Source organism: Polyodon spathula, chromosome 22 (genome assembly GCF_017654505.1).
Source record: "Polyodon spathula isolate WHYD16114869_AA chromosome 22, ASM1765450v1, whole genome shotgun sequence".
In the NCBI taxonomy this organism is placed as follows: Eukaryota; Metazoa; Chordata; class Actinopteri; order Acipenseriformes; family Polyodontidae; genus Polyodon; species Polyodon spathula.
The window spans coordinates 13,425,526-13,441,374 of NC_054555.1; positions in this window are offsets into that span (position 1 = coordinate 13,425,526).

The window sequence follows — 15,849 nt, forward strand, 5'->3', positions numbered from 1 at the left end:
ACAGTCACTTGCACTTGCTGCAGCGTTCAAAAAAAAAAATCCCTTTTCGCAATAAGGAAGACAATCATCAAGCATATATTAGTCCCATAGCACCTAGGTAAGTATTCATCAGACACTAGTGTCTCCGCTCTGCGGGTCAGTTGACACTTAAGCATCTCATGCTAGCATTCAACGCTTGGTACTCGCATTCTGTGTGGTCTCAGCGCTTCGGTGTTCTGTGCAGCGCTTCCGCGTTTGGGACTCGGTACTCTGCGCTCAACACTCGGCGCTCGACGCTTCGGTGCTCGACGCTTCCACGCTAGATGCACATATGCGTCGATGCTCGGCGCATGCACCTCCGACACTCGACACGCGCACCTTCGGTGCTTAGAGCTCGATGCTTAGACTCTCGACGTCGGCGCTTCTATGCTCGGCGCTTCAGCGCTTCAACGCTCGATGCTCGGTGCTCGGCGCATCAACGCTCGATGCTCGGCGCTTCAACGCTACACTCTCGACGTTTCGACGCTCGGCGCTTCGACGCTACTCGCTCGACACTCTATGCTTCAATGCTACTCGCTCGACGCTTAGTGCTTTGATGCTACTCGCTCGACGCTCGGCGCTTCGACGCTCGACGCTCGGCGATTCAACGCTAGACGCTCGACGCTCGGTGCTTCGGCTATCGACGCTTGATGCTCAGTTCTCAACGCACCTTCGGTGTTTGTTGTGCAGCGTTCGACGGAGATGTCGGGCTTTCATCGCTGCACGTCCTGTCAGGCAAAGCTGCCTGCCAGTGACGCTGGTGGAAAGTTCCGTCAAACATCCGATGCTTCCAGCCGAGGTTGGGGAGCTGTCTGGAACGGCTCAGGGATCTTCGGAGTGTGGTCAGGACCCTGGAGGTCATCCCACATCAATGCTCTGGAACTCAGAGCAGTAGACCTCGCCCTTCGGCACTTCTTGCAAGTGCTTCTAGACAAGCACGTGTTGGTGCGGTCACGGTTGTTGCGTATATCAACTGCCAGGGTGGCCTACAGTCCCCCCGTCTTCACCAGATGATAGCACGGCTGTTGCTATGAGCACAGCAGCGCTTGACCTCTCTTCACTTCGCGAGAGACCATGCACTGCCCTCTATGGTTCTTGGTGAGGGACCCCAACAGCCCCCTAGGAGTCGATGCACTGGCTCACGAATGGCCACCAGGTCTCCTATATGCGTTTCTACCAATTCCGATGCTCCCTGCCTTCTTAGAGAAGGTCAGGGTAGAGCAAGCGACAGTGATCCTGGTCGCTCCTCGGTGGCCTCGGAGGATATGGTTTCCGAGCTTGGTGCAGTTGCTGCAGGGTCAACCGCGGGAGCTTCCCCTGTGAGCAGTCCTTTTGTCCCAGGTCGAAGGACGGCTTTGGCACCCGAACCCCAAGCTCATGCAGCTATGGGCTTGGCCCCTGAACGGGAGCGCCTGTCAGCCTTAGGGCTCACGACTGCAGTGATTTCAACCATTCAGAGCACTAGACCGCCCTCTACTAGGTCGCAGTACACGTTCAAGTGGCAGTTGTTCCAAGATTGGTGTCTGGCGGGGGGCCATGACTCAATACCTTGTCCTATGGCAGTGATATTATAGTTTCTTCAAAAACTGATAGATGAAGGGAAATCTTCCTGTACACTTAAAGTGTATTTAGCCGCCATATCAGCTTGCCATGTACGCATTGACGGGTTATCACCAGGTTGCCATTTTCTGGCATCACAGTTCCTCAAGGGCGCAAGACGGTTGCGACCTCCAAGAACGACCAGTTTACCGTCATGGAGCCTTGATGTGGTGCTAGAAGCCCTTACCAAGGCACCATTCGAGCCTCTCCACACTGTGGATATGAAGCTCATGTCTATTAAAACCGCGTTTCTGCTGTCAGTGGTATTGGCCAAACGTGTCAGCGAGTTACATGCACTGTCAGTGCATCCATCATGTACTCGTTTCGCAGGAGACGGTTCTAAGGTCTCCATGCATCCAAATCCAGCCTTTTTACCAAACGTCATATCCCAGTTTCATATGAACCAACCCGTCGAGTTGATGGCGTTACATCCTCCTCCTTCTTCTTCCCCAGAGGAACAACGATTACACGTGCTCTGCCCCGTGCAGGCACTGAGGTGTTATATTGACCGTACAACGACTGTGAGGCATACAGAACAATTGTTCATATGCCATGGTTCGAAGACCTTGGGTCAGCCATTGTCTAAACAATGCCTTTCCCATTGGATAGTGGATGTTATTAAATTAGCATATGAATCTGCAGGCCATCCACCACCTGGGCAGTTGAAGGCGCATTCCACTAGGGGTATACCGACATCCTGGGCCCTCTTTAGAGGGGTGCCGGTGTCTGACATTTGCACGGCAGCCAGTTGGGCTACACCACATACTTTTATGCGGTTTTACCGGTTAAACATACTGGATTCCTCTGCTCCTCTATTTGGAGCATTTGTACTACACTCTATGGCACCTCAGGATTCCAATATGGTGTTTACAATTCCACCTTAGGACAGGTGTTATTGCGAGCATAGACGATGAGGCGTAGCTCTGCATATGCCTAGATGTATTGCCTATGCAGTTGCGTTATGACATAAGCCTGTCCTACTGCTGAGAATTTTCTCTGTGACGGCTTGGGTACACTGTTCCCATACCTTGATGGTTATTTTCGACTTTGCGGATGCAACCCCGGTTCCCTGAAAGAGAAAATAACCATCAAGCCGTGAGGTTGCTCCGGAAGTCTTCACTGCCTGAAGAGCAAAGAAGAAGAGAGTCTCAGTGCGCTGCGTATAGTAAGCTCCCAGGGGGGCGGGCTTACACGTCAGCTCGCGCAGAGGCCTATCGGCAGCTTTGCTATAAATCTCAGCCAATCCCTACTGCCTGACGGCAATGTCCCATAACTTGATGGTTATTTTCTTTTTCAGGGAACTGGGGTTGCATCCGCGACCTATCGTTTTTATATGATAGTAGTGTTATCTTTTGTATAGGGGAAAAAAAGGTTTGCCAATTAGACAAAAGTATGGCTATTTTTTTCTGTTGTAAAAGCAGCCATTAACTGAACTTTGTGCTTGGTCTCTTGCATTTTGTGATAATTCTATAGTACAAATTGCATCAAGTAGTCTATTACATCTTACGTTGACTGATCAGCACCTGTTAAACTATCTTTATGATAGAAAGACAAGGTCCGAAAAAAAAATCAAAATTTAGGTTTGTAAAACAACAACATGAAAAAAAACAAAAAAAAATAGGCATGCTTAAATGTAATTCATCATTGCAAAGATAACATTTAAATTGTATGAAAATTTAGTATATAATATAATATATATATATATATAATATATATAATATATAATATATATATAGGTCCAGCGTGTTTATCTCACCCCTTTCACAGGCCAGAAACTGCACTACATTAATCTGAAGTCCTCCGATCTCCTTGTGTTGTAACCGGGATCGGAGCTTTATCGAGAAGAAGCCGAAACCACCATCGACCAGGTGTGTCAGTGTGACCCGGGGTCGGAGTTTGTTCACTTGTGATAGCTAAGGATTAGTTCAGGAATATTCCCTAAAAACGTATCGCGAGGTGTGGCACTAGCCGTCTTCATGGCACATTTTGTTTGTAGTATTTTTCTACAGTGTTTGATTTTTGCCTTTTGTACATTACCATGTATGTCTTCTGTGAGCTAATCGCTGGTAGTGTCACATGAGTGTGTGTTTTGTAAATAAAAGCTGCGAACCTGCAGGTATGTCAGCTAAAAACTCAATCTCCTGCCCGTCAATCAGCAGTGAATACCCACACCCCCTATAAGCCCCTGTTACAGTTACTTTAACCTTTGCCTTCTGACCGTCAAAGTTGATTGTTTTCTCATCAAGTGCTCTGGCATATTTTGAACAAAAACAACAATAGACCAAATCAGCACTGATTGTCGCAACAGGGGTGGGATATTTTTATAAATTGCATGGCTGCATCTCGCGAGAGTCGTTATTATTTTTTTAACCCTTAGACGTGAGTGTATACAGTAGAATGTTTATTGAAAATGTCCCAAAAAAGGATTTAACTTTTTTTTTTTTTTAAATTTTGTAAATTCTTTAGTGGCAACACCTTCTAAAATCAGTCTGTCACAGAAGCTGGGGCTGCTGCTTTGTGGAGCAATACTAAGAACACACATACACAGTGACATTCTGGATGCATTAGATTACCATTGTCTCATGAAGTAAATCATCAGCATGACACCAGAGAGCAAGTCTACTTTTGGAGCGTCTGACTGTCCTTGCCTACAACAACTACTGAAAATACTGCGTTTATAAATAAACAAGGCATTTCTAAGTTGCAGTATTTAGTGGGTCATTTTACTTAAATAGATGAATAGGTTTTGATGCTGGCTTCATTTTAGTATCATGTTTTAATATAATAGCAACTGAATGCATGGCGTCCAGCATATGCAGGGGTTACAGTGTTCAATGGCTTTCAGCATCCCTTCTTCCACTGAATTAAGCAACCTGGACTTACCAAAGAGGCAATGAGAGAAATGAAATAAAATGCGTAGCCACATATCAGCAGATGAATCAAGCCAATCATGCGCCACAAAAAATAAGCTTCGCATTTCAAAAGGCATTTTCATATTTGTTTAGAAAACCAACCTCTTTCCAAATGTATTGTAGAACACTGTTTATCCAGTTGTCATTACAGGGGTTTTTCAACACTGAGCAGTTCAGCTGAAATGAATAAAAGGTACTTATTTTTGCAAAGGGACTGTAAATATTAAACTCACTATTGTCGACAAATGCTAAGCTGTTTTACTTGTACAGCAGCAGTAATAAATGCAATTGCTAATTTAAAGTTAATTGTGTGCATTTGTGGTTTACTTTAACTTTATTTACTCAGATTAGCCATTTAAATCTGTAATAGCAAATACATTATATTATTGTTGCCAGGCTGCACTAATTATGGATTTGTTCATGTTGTTTGTATTAATAATTTTGTACACTTGAGTTGTCACTAAATGTGTTCGTATGCACTTTTATTTATTTTTGTAATCACAGCGGATTTTTATTTTTTTTTGTTAATGTAAACACCCTGCAATGTAATGATAGAGAACTGCCTGCACCTGGACCTAATGATCGCCTATTGGCACTTTAGTTTAAAAGGCTTGATTTTTAGAGACAAAGGGGGTGAGGACAAAGAGGAACAGCAAGGACCAGTGGACCAGCGGAACAGCAGAACAGCTATGGGAACGGAGACCAGAGACCAGAGGGCAGCGAACACAGACCAGCGAGCTACGGAGCATCGAACAGTAGCAGTTTTGTCTATCTACTTTTAGCTGTAGAGAGTACTTGATTGGCAGCGGAGCATCTGCAGTGTCGAGGCGGATGATAAGACAAGCTGATCCGGGATTCCCGTGCTGCAGAGAGGCTATATGATGTTGCCAGAGGGAGTTGGTTTGGACTGATCCCACCGCTCCATTGATAAAGATATGATCTTGACTTGCTTTTTTTTCCTTTGAAATATTTTTAATGTAGCTATCGTTAACACTGCTATTGTGCGTCTTAATATTGAAGGAGTTGATGTACGCTGCCTGTCCCTTCCTAGCGCTCCACTGCCCTACTCTCCCTATTGTGTTTTATCATATAGCTGTCCTGTGCCTGGCCTTCCTAATCTGAACTACAGACTGGAATATCTAAATATAAAATATCATTATTTTATTTATTTATTTATTTTTTATTATGTATTATTTTGATTATAAGTGTTTGTATTTTGTTCTTTTTTTTGTTTTGTTTTTAAAATAATTTCCTAAACCGTAAGCCTTTTCAAGAAAGCACAAATTGTGAGCCTAAAAATGTTTTGTTTGAGGCTGTGACAAAAATACAATAAACCTTAATTGTAAATCTCCCTCCCGACCTGTGAGGGTGCTAAGCAGCGAAAGTAGAGTCCTTTGGACGGTCTGGCCTGTCAGTTCTTTCCCAGGGTCGGGAAGTCGGTCAGTCTGAAAGAAGGTGAGACTCCATTGCAAGAACGTATTGACCCCCAGAAATGGTATAGCAGCTGCAGTTGAAGACAGCTACTCTCGTTTACCAAGGGGTCATGCGTAACGGCATAAAAGGGGCTGGAGAATCAAAATCTACTCCTTCACTTGGTTTTTGCATTTGAAACTAGAAGGACCGTGAGAGACCCAGTGAAACCTGTTTAAAGAATATTCGTGAGTTTTTTGTTTGTTTGTGTCTGTTAGTAATTATTTGTGTTTGTAAACCACCAGATGGCTAACACGTATCTGGAGCTGTCGCCATTGCCATCAACACTTCACCACAGTCACTATAAATAATTGTTATCACCCACCATGAGCACTACTGCATGCACCCAGACTCATGACCGTTTAAGGTTGCCACCCATTCTGTATAATACGGAATCGCCCCGTATTGGTAAATAAAATGTTGCGTTCTGTTTCAAATCGATACGGAATGTACTTAGTTTGCATGCAAAAATATAGAGACGAATGGGAGAAGGATTTTATATGGGTGAACAAAGTGTAATTATTTTAATTAATTACGCATTGGACAGTGTTGTTCTTGTGTAGTTTTGACTTTTGCTCGTTTACGAAGTACATTTTCTGTGTCGCTGTTACAACTCAAAGTGCACCACCAATTAGTAGCTAACGTTACTCTTAAAGTTTTAGGACTTTATACTTTACGTGCGTGCAATCATAATCCATTCATCATTCTAAGTGTATTATCTTAATGTGTGATATGTAGTGTTCTAATGTATTGATCATTTTCTGGGTTCTTATAATCAAAGATGTAGCCAATTTATATATTTGCATTTTAATAGTATGCATTGAATGTGTTGTTGTTACTATTAGCATTACACAATTTGTATTTAAATATTGAAATAACTAGCTAGTATTACTTAATGTAACTAGAGTGAAGTTTTATTCCTTATTCATTATTATTGCCTACCTTGAGAAATGGTTCAGCTTCTCTGAGGACAGCTGGCTTTACTATCCCCAGCCTCTGCCCCTCCACACTGCAGGACAGTTGAGATATTCCGACATGGAGAGAGTGATCGAGAAACTCAATCTTGTCAATAGATTGCAAGCCAACATGCATGAGCTCTATGATGAGTTCACCACAGTCAAGGCCATTTTGTAGAAGCTTGAAGGAACAGAAGACTGGAAGCTAAAGTATATTGCTTTCAAATGGAAGACTGTGTTTCAGACTAATAGCATTCCAAACATGCTATCTGTGCTGTCATTTGTCCTCAGCATACCTGCATCAACAGCATATGTGGAGCGCATATTTTCACACATGCAAAACAAATGGAGCAACAGTCAAAAACAGGTTTTCAGTAGAGCTTATCAAAAGTGGGGGTTGCGGCACGGGTGTTGCGTGGCGTTGCTTTAGGGTCTGTTCCTTATTTTCCAGGTCATGAGGTGGTAAGTATTAGGTGGTTAGTATTATTGTGGGATGGATAAAGTGTGTTTATTATTTGATATGCAATGCCTGTATTTTGTTGTCCGTGCTTTACACATTGATGTGTACAGCCAGATCCTATTGTTTGGTCGCCAGACCAGGAATTACAAAAATAATACGTCCCTTTTCCAAACCAGATTACAATTGTCCGTCTGTGATTATTCCTGCACTGCATCACCTCTGCACTTGTCCACAATCAGCAGCCACTTTGCCACAGAAGCCTAATAAAAAACAATTGTTTATTGTTTGTATTTTGTTTTAATAGTCTGATAAATTTATTGCTGGCTTCCAGATTCTAGTGTCTCCTTTCTGTTGCTCCTTGTGATATAGAAAAACATAAAGTTGGTGATTTCCTCTGTTTCATGGCATGTATTTTCATTCTTGCCAGAAAGACATATCTTGAGTTTAAATGCTTTCTTCAGTTAAAATAGTTAAAAAATAATGCTACTGTTACTATGTTACAATAGTATATTGTGAAATAGTGGGCTCACAACTATTGTATCTTGGAGATTTACTATTGTTTTATCCCCCATATTCTCCACACACATTTTCAAGACCTCAAACAAATTCAGCCTTTACTTCCTGATCAGTAGTAATATCTATTTTCCATACCTTTTCTATTCTTGCTTGGTCTCAGTAATTTTAATCTTGCTGCTGCCATACTAATAATCCAATTTTGATTTCCAAAGCTGCTGTCAAAACTACCTCCCAATCAGAATGTTTTGGTTGTCTATATTCACCAGTGATGCCAGTTTGACCTGGTGCCCAGTGCATTAATAATCAAGAGGACATTTGAACACTGATTATCAAAGTGACTGTCAAACTCACTCAGAATGTCAATCTTCTGCAATGATTAACTTGTGTACAGATTGGCTTATTGAACTGCTTTCAAGCAATGAAACGCTATTCCCCTTGTCTGGGTATATCCTATATTTCTGAGTCCGACTGCTGCCACCAACCAATCATGACTGTTACATCTGCTTTTGAACTCTGAATCCCAGTTGTTTGCAATGCTCTATTACTTCACTTCATGATTGCCTGAGCTGCCTCAGCTAGTTGCATTCATAGGATCACCTGAATAAACGTTAATGGGTCCCTTGTCTTGGATTGCACTGCATTGTTTTTATCTCTCACGGCAGAGGCTGGCCAAATTCCATTACTGCCTTGCAGACTGTAACAGCTGTTCATCTTCTACTTGACTTCTCCAAGTCCCAAGTTTCTGAGACTTGCTTAATTTCCATCTGCTTCTATTCCTGCACTGTGCCCTGACCCATTGAGTGGAGCCGATAACCTGTCTAGAGGCCATTTGTAAAAGCTCTTGGAAAGAGAAACTGCCCTGTACTTTACATGAGAACCTCTTGATCCGTGATTCCCAATCCCCAGCACTTCATGCTCCGATCTCTAATTAAAAAGCAGGCTTACTGTTCTGTTTCTCAGTGCCCACAATTTAATGTTCTCTTTCTTGAGGCCGTTTTTGGCCCTAGATAATTATATCAGATCTAGACTCTATCATATCAGGAGTTCATTATACTGCATGCTATCGTTATTAGTATTAGTTTATTTGGAAGATGCTTTTATCAAAGGTGACTTCCAGGAGTTACAGGGCAATACAAGGTTACAGAGCAAAAACTATATTTAAATGCAATAAAGTTTACAGTAAGTGCAAATACTACTATAATACAATATGAGATAATCATTATTGTAAAGATAACACAGTGACATAACAGAAGTGCAAAGCCATATGCAATCTTTGCATGTAAGATAGTGCTAACATCAGCCATTAACAATTATCTCCTGTTTTGCACTTATTGTTTCTTTCTCTTGTTTTTTTTTTTTTTTTTTTTTAACAGTAGCATGCCTCATACATTTCTGACTATTCTGGTAAGGCATAAGAGTAGAAGGCATATTACTGCACCAAAAAACACTGTTGTCTGAAAACTGCAATGTTCAGTATAGAGTTGAGTAATCTATGTAGTATAGTAGGGTAACAGGTATGCATTACACAAGGATATAATACAAGACTGATCAGTCCTGCTCATAATGCAATGGGTGAGGATATTATGGTCATATTGTGCGGTGTCTTGCTTCCACCCAAGTTTACAGCACAAAAGATGAGATTCAGGGGTGCTGGAACTAGGGGCACCCCCTGGATTGAAATGCTGTGCGCCTGCTTCCATCATATACAGGGGTTACAGTTTTTTATTTTTTTTAAACTGTATTTACAGTATAATCGTAAATCTCGAAAAACTACTTACTTCTAAATCTTTTGTAGTCATTTTTGTATTACTTTATTATAAATACATGTTAATTTGGATTCATATGTTGTTTTTTTCTGACTTTATGTGAACGAAAAGACACACATTTGCCCGTTTTCCCATTGGAAATAGTGATATTTTGAAATATCACTGTCCTGGTCACAAAAGCAAAGTTTGTGGGGAATAATAGCCATTTTCTATTCTTTTGAGGCATAAGCAATTAGGAAATAACACTTACTACCCAGGAACAAAAAAAAAAAAAAAAAAAAAAAAAAATTGTTACATGTTACACGGTGTTACCCAGCCAGATATTCAATAAAAAATATTTGTTAATCTGCCAAGTGAAAAGCCTTGATAACTACAAATGTAAATATCTAACACAATTTTGCTTCTCTCAATGTTGATGTCATTCTCATAAAAAATGATAGATACACAATCTGTATCCACTGGAAATAGCTGAAGAACATGAATGGTGGTAGCGACAACGAGTGGGAGAAGTACAGGCGTGGAAAAGTACAGAGCAGTTTCGAAGCAGAAAGGAGAAATTGCATCTTGAATTGCTTTAATCAGAAAACAGAGGACATTGGGGAAACACAGCAGCAGCTCAAAGTCAAACAGCCGCGTGTGTTTTTCTGATAACAAACAAGCTGAAACTCGGAGCAGCTGATTCAAATTCAGCGCCGTTTTGATACACGGGCGAGGGGAGGAGCCAACAGCACAGCAGAACAACGCAGTTAAACGAGGCAGTCTTCCCAGCGACAGCGAGTGGTAGCGACAGCGAGTGGGAGAAGTACAGGCGTGGAAAAGTACAGAGCAGTTTCGAAGCAGTTTGAAAGCAGGTTGACGGCTGCAGAAGAAACTAAACTTCAAAAAAAAATAAAACCTCAACATGGTCTTCAAGCCAGTAATATGTGACACCTGCTTGATGTGGGAAATCCGAGAAAACCCAGCGGAGCTAAACCAAGTGTACGTAAAGTGCCGCGCGATCCAGGATTTGCATAAACTAGTAAGTATGCTAGAAATGGAGCTGGAAGAAGTGAGACAGCAACAGGATCTTGAGGAACTGGCACACCCACAATTCATGGAAGTCTGCATCACCCCTAACAGACTGAAAGCCACCAGGGAGATAGAAGGTCAGAACAGCTGGGTTCAGGTAGGCAGAAGCAGGGAAAAAAAGAAACTTCGTCAAACACAACCACCAGAAATCAAAACAACCAACAAATTTGAGTCACTTCAGAATTTTGATGAGCAGAACCAACAACAAGAGAATGAAAGGAACAACATCCAGGACCCTATTGACAGTGGTGACCAGACAGCAAAAAGAAGGGAGGTCATGATTGTTGGGGACTCCATATTGAGAAACACAGCAAGTTCAATTCGCAGTTTGGACCCCCTTACTACAACAGTGTGCTGCCTTCCGGGAGCCTCGGTCAAGCACATCACTGAAAACGTGGACAGGCTCCTAGAACGAACAGGAGACGACCCGGTAGTAGTCGTCCACATCGGTACAAACAACATTGGAAGAGACAGACCAAAATCCCTGCAAAACAAATTCAGAGAGCTAGGAAGGAAATTAAAAGAGAAAACCAAAACTGTGGTATTTTCTGGTATACTACCCGCACCTTGCAAAGGACCATATGGACAGCTGGAAATAATTAATCAAAACGAATGGCTGAAGACGTGGTGCACACGGGAAGGCTTCACCTATCTTGATCATTGGACCACATTCTACAACAAGGACTATCTGTATAGACGGGATGGACTGCATTTAAATAACAAGGGAACTAGTCTACTCGGAGAAAAGATCCTCGAGCAGGTTCGGAAGCATTTAAACTAGAAAGGAAGGGGGGAGAAATCAACAAAAAAACAGAAGGGAGACCACATCAAAACAAGAACAACAACTCAGGTAAGACAACCATTAAATGTATTTATCTAAATGCTAGAAGTATCAGAAACAAAATTCTAGAACTTGAAGCTACTGCACTAACAAGTAACTATGATGTGATAGGTGTTACAGAAACGTGGTTATCTGAGAGTGATGGGGACGAATATAATATTTGTGGGTATACACTGTATAGGAAAGACAGGCAGGACAGAAGAGGAGGAGGGGTAGCGCTATACATAAGAAACAGTCTTGAAGCCCAGGTGTTAAACCTGGACAAAGAAAATAAAACCGAATCAATATGGGTCAGAATAACAGACAAAAATTCAAAGGGCATAATAATAGGAGCATGCTATAGACCGCCAGATTCAGACGGTGAGCAAAATAATCTGTTATACAATGACATTAGAAATGTGTGTAGCAAAGGAGAAGCCATACTAATGGGGGATTTCAACTTCCCCCAAATAAAATGGGAAAACCCGGTGGGTAGCACGAAGGATGAAATAGAAATGGTGGAAATGACAAATGACTGCTTCCTAACACAATTTGTGAAGGCACCCACTAGAGGGGAGGCATGCCTTGATTTAGTCTTTTCAAATAACGAAGATAGAATAACTAAAACAGAGGTCAGAGAACCACTGGCAAACTCAGACCACAACATGGTCTCATTTGAAGTGTTTTTTAAATCCCCAAAAGTAATGACTAAAGCTAAGGTTTACAATTTTAGAAAAGCAAACTATGAAGGTATGAAACAGAGACTAACAGAAGTAGATTGGAGTAAAATAGAGAAAACACCCACAGAAGAAGGATGGTTGTTCTTCAAAAATGTAGTACTAGAGGCGCAAAACAATTATATCCCTAAAGTAGACAAATCTAAATGTAAAACTAAATTGCCAAAATGGTTTAATAGATCAATTAAAAAAAATATTCAGCGAAAAAAGGCACTTTACAGAGCATTAAAAAAGGACCAAAAAGAAAGTACACAGAAAGAGTACACAGAACTGCAAACGCAAGTCAAAAAGGAAGTTAGAAAGGCCAAGAGAGAAATAGAAATAAACATTGCTAAGGGAGCTAAAACCAATTCCAAAATGTTTTTCCAATATTACAACAGCAAGAGAACATTCAAAGAGGAGATTAAATGTTTAAGAGATACAAATGGCAAAATCGTAGAGGAAGAAAAAAAAATAGCAAATATGTTAAATGATTACTTTTCACAAGTTTTTACAAAGGAAGATACTGACAACATGCCCCACATGTCATCCAGTTCCTGTCCAGTTTTAAATAACTTTAGCATAACTGAGGCAGAAGTGTTAAAGGGACTAGGAGCTCTTAAAATAAACAAATCCCCTGGGCCGGATGAGATCCTCCCAGTAGTACTCAAAGAAATGAAAGAAGTAATTTACAAACCGCTAACCAAGATCATGCAGCAGTCTCTTGACACAGGGGTGGTACCGACAGACTGGAAAATTGCAAACGTAATACCGATCCACAAAAAGGGAAACAAAACTGAACCAGGTAACTACAGACCAGTAAGCCTGACTTCTATTATATGCAAACTTATGGAAACTATAATAAGATCCAAAATGGAAAATTACCTATATGGTAACAGGGTACTGGGAGACAGTCAACATGGTTTTAGGAAAGGGAGATCGTGCCTAACTAACTTGCTTGATTTTTTTGAGGATGCAACATCGATAATGGATAATTGCAAAGCATATGACATGGTTTATTTAGATTTCCAGAAAGCTTTTGACAAAGTCCCGCACAAAAGATTAATTCTCAAACTGAACGCAGTTGGGATTCAAGGAAACACATGTACATGGATTAGGGAGTGGTTAACATGTAGAAAACAGAAAGTACTGATTAGAGGAAAAACCTCAGAATGGAGTGTGGTAACCAGCGGTGTACCACAGGGATCAGTATTAGGTCCTCTGCTATTCCTAATCTACATTAATGATTTAGATTCTGGTATAGTAAGCAAACTTGTTAAATTTGCAGACGACACAAAAGTAGGAGGAGTGGCAAACACTGTTGCAGCAGCAAAGGTCATTCAAAATGATCTAGACAAGATTCAGAACTGGGCAGACACATGGCAAATGACATTTAATAGAGAAAAGTGTAAGGTACTGCACGCAGGAAATAAAAATGTACATTATAAATATCATATGGGAGATATTGAAATTGGAGAAGGAATCTATGAAAAAGACCTAGGAGTGTTGACTCAGAAATGTCTTCATCTAGACAATGTGGGGAAGCTATAAAAAAGGCCAACAAGATGCTCGGATACACTGTGAAAAGTGTTGAATTTAAATCAAGCGAAGTAATGTTAAAACTGTACAATGCACTAGTAAGACCTCATCTTGAATATTGTGTTCAGTTCTGGTCACCTCGCTATAAAAAAGATATTGCTGCTCTAGAAAGAGTGCAAAGAAGAGCGACCAGAATTATTCCAGGCTTAAAAGGCATGTCATATGTAGACAGGCTAAAAGAATTGAATCTATTCAGTCTTGAACAAAGAAGACTACGTGGCGACCTAATTCAAGCATTCAAAATTCTAAAAGGTATTGACAGTGTCGACCCAAGGGACTTTTTCAGCCTGAAAAAAGAAACAAGGACCAGGGGTCACAAATGGAGTTTAGAAAAAGGGGCATTCAGAACAGAAAATAGGAGACACTTTTTTACACAGAGAATTGTGAGGGTCTGGAATCAACTCCCCAGTAATGTTGTTGAAGCTGACACCCTGGGATCCTTCAAGAAGCTGCTTGATGAGATTTTGGGATCAATAAGCTACTAACAACCAAACGAGCATGATGGGCCGAATGGCCTCCTCTCGTTTGTAAACTTTCTTATGTTCTTATGTTCTTATGAATTCAACATACTTTTTGTTGGCCTTCAATATATTATTCAACATGCAAACAGATCTAAGCAAAGTGTGATCTAGATCTAGTATTTTTGACTGAATGATTCAAATCATGATGTAAATATCAGGGCTTGGCAAGCTAGACATCTAAAGTTACTGATAGTATTTACATAGCATTTGAGGCTGTATTTAATGCAATGCTAATAATTGCATCTCCAACAGTTTCAATGATTATTATTATTATTATTATTATTATTATTATTATTATTATTATTATTATGTTTTTATTTGGCAGATGCCTTTATCCAAGGCAACTTATAGAGTCTAGGGTGTGCGAACTATGCATCAGCTGCAGAGCCACTTACAACAACGTCTCACCCGAAAGACGGAGCACAAGGAGGTTAAGTGACTTGTTCGAGGTTCATACAGTGAATCAGTGAGGGAGCCTCCTGGTTACAAGCCCTTTTCTTCAGCCATCGGACCATACAGGTTTTATGTGTTCAGATTTCATTTAATATATCACAATGAAACTTAATTCCTTGAAGTATAAAGACCCTTTCACACTGGCGCTCCTACCTGGGTTCCGACCCTGGTTTTGGCTACCTGGGTCACGATCCCGCGTAGTGTGAAGCCATGTAACCACGTCATACCCGTACTATACTGTTTTCACCTAAGACACTAACTGCTGGTTTCACAGATCCTGATTAGCAACCTAACCTGAGATAACATTAGCTAGGTAGTCCAAGATTATTGCAAATCAGGGTCTGTGAAACCAAGTGTAAATGTTGTGCCAAATTCACAAAGCAGCACAATCTAGGGACCACCTCACTCATTGAAAAAATATTCAGAGATTAAACAGTTAAAGAGTTGAAACATCGCCCCCAGTTTAGAACACAATGTATAATGTGCAAATGACCTACAAAGTGCAAATACAAACAGAAAACCCAAGAATATAACCTAGGAACTGAGAGCTTCCTTTAACCTAAAGATAGAAGATACCATGTTTTAAAATGAAATTGCACGTGTGCAACACATTGGAAACCTGGGTAGCTAATAGAAGTGCAAAATGGTTAATTGTTAGTTACAATTACTTTATACAAACTATAACACACACACACACACACACACGTATACATTTCACACCCCTACCAGGAGGCATTCTTCATTTATGTCAAAATGTAAGCCCCTCTTTGTGTAGTCTTATGACTTTGTCTAAGTAGGTTCTGTGATTGCAAAAGGAAATTGTTGCAAGCGTGACTAAGCAATGGTTAGCATCATTAAAGATATTTATTAAGTTGTGCTCTGTGTGGTGGATCACAATTAAAACCTATTCATGGTGACTTCACACCGACATGTACTTTCATTCCTAATCTCATTAAATTGATATGCTGAGAATTG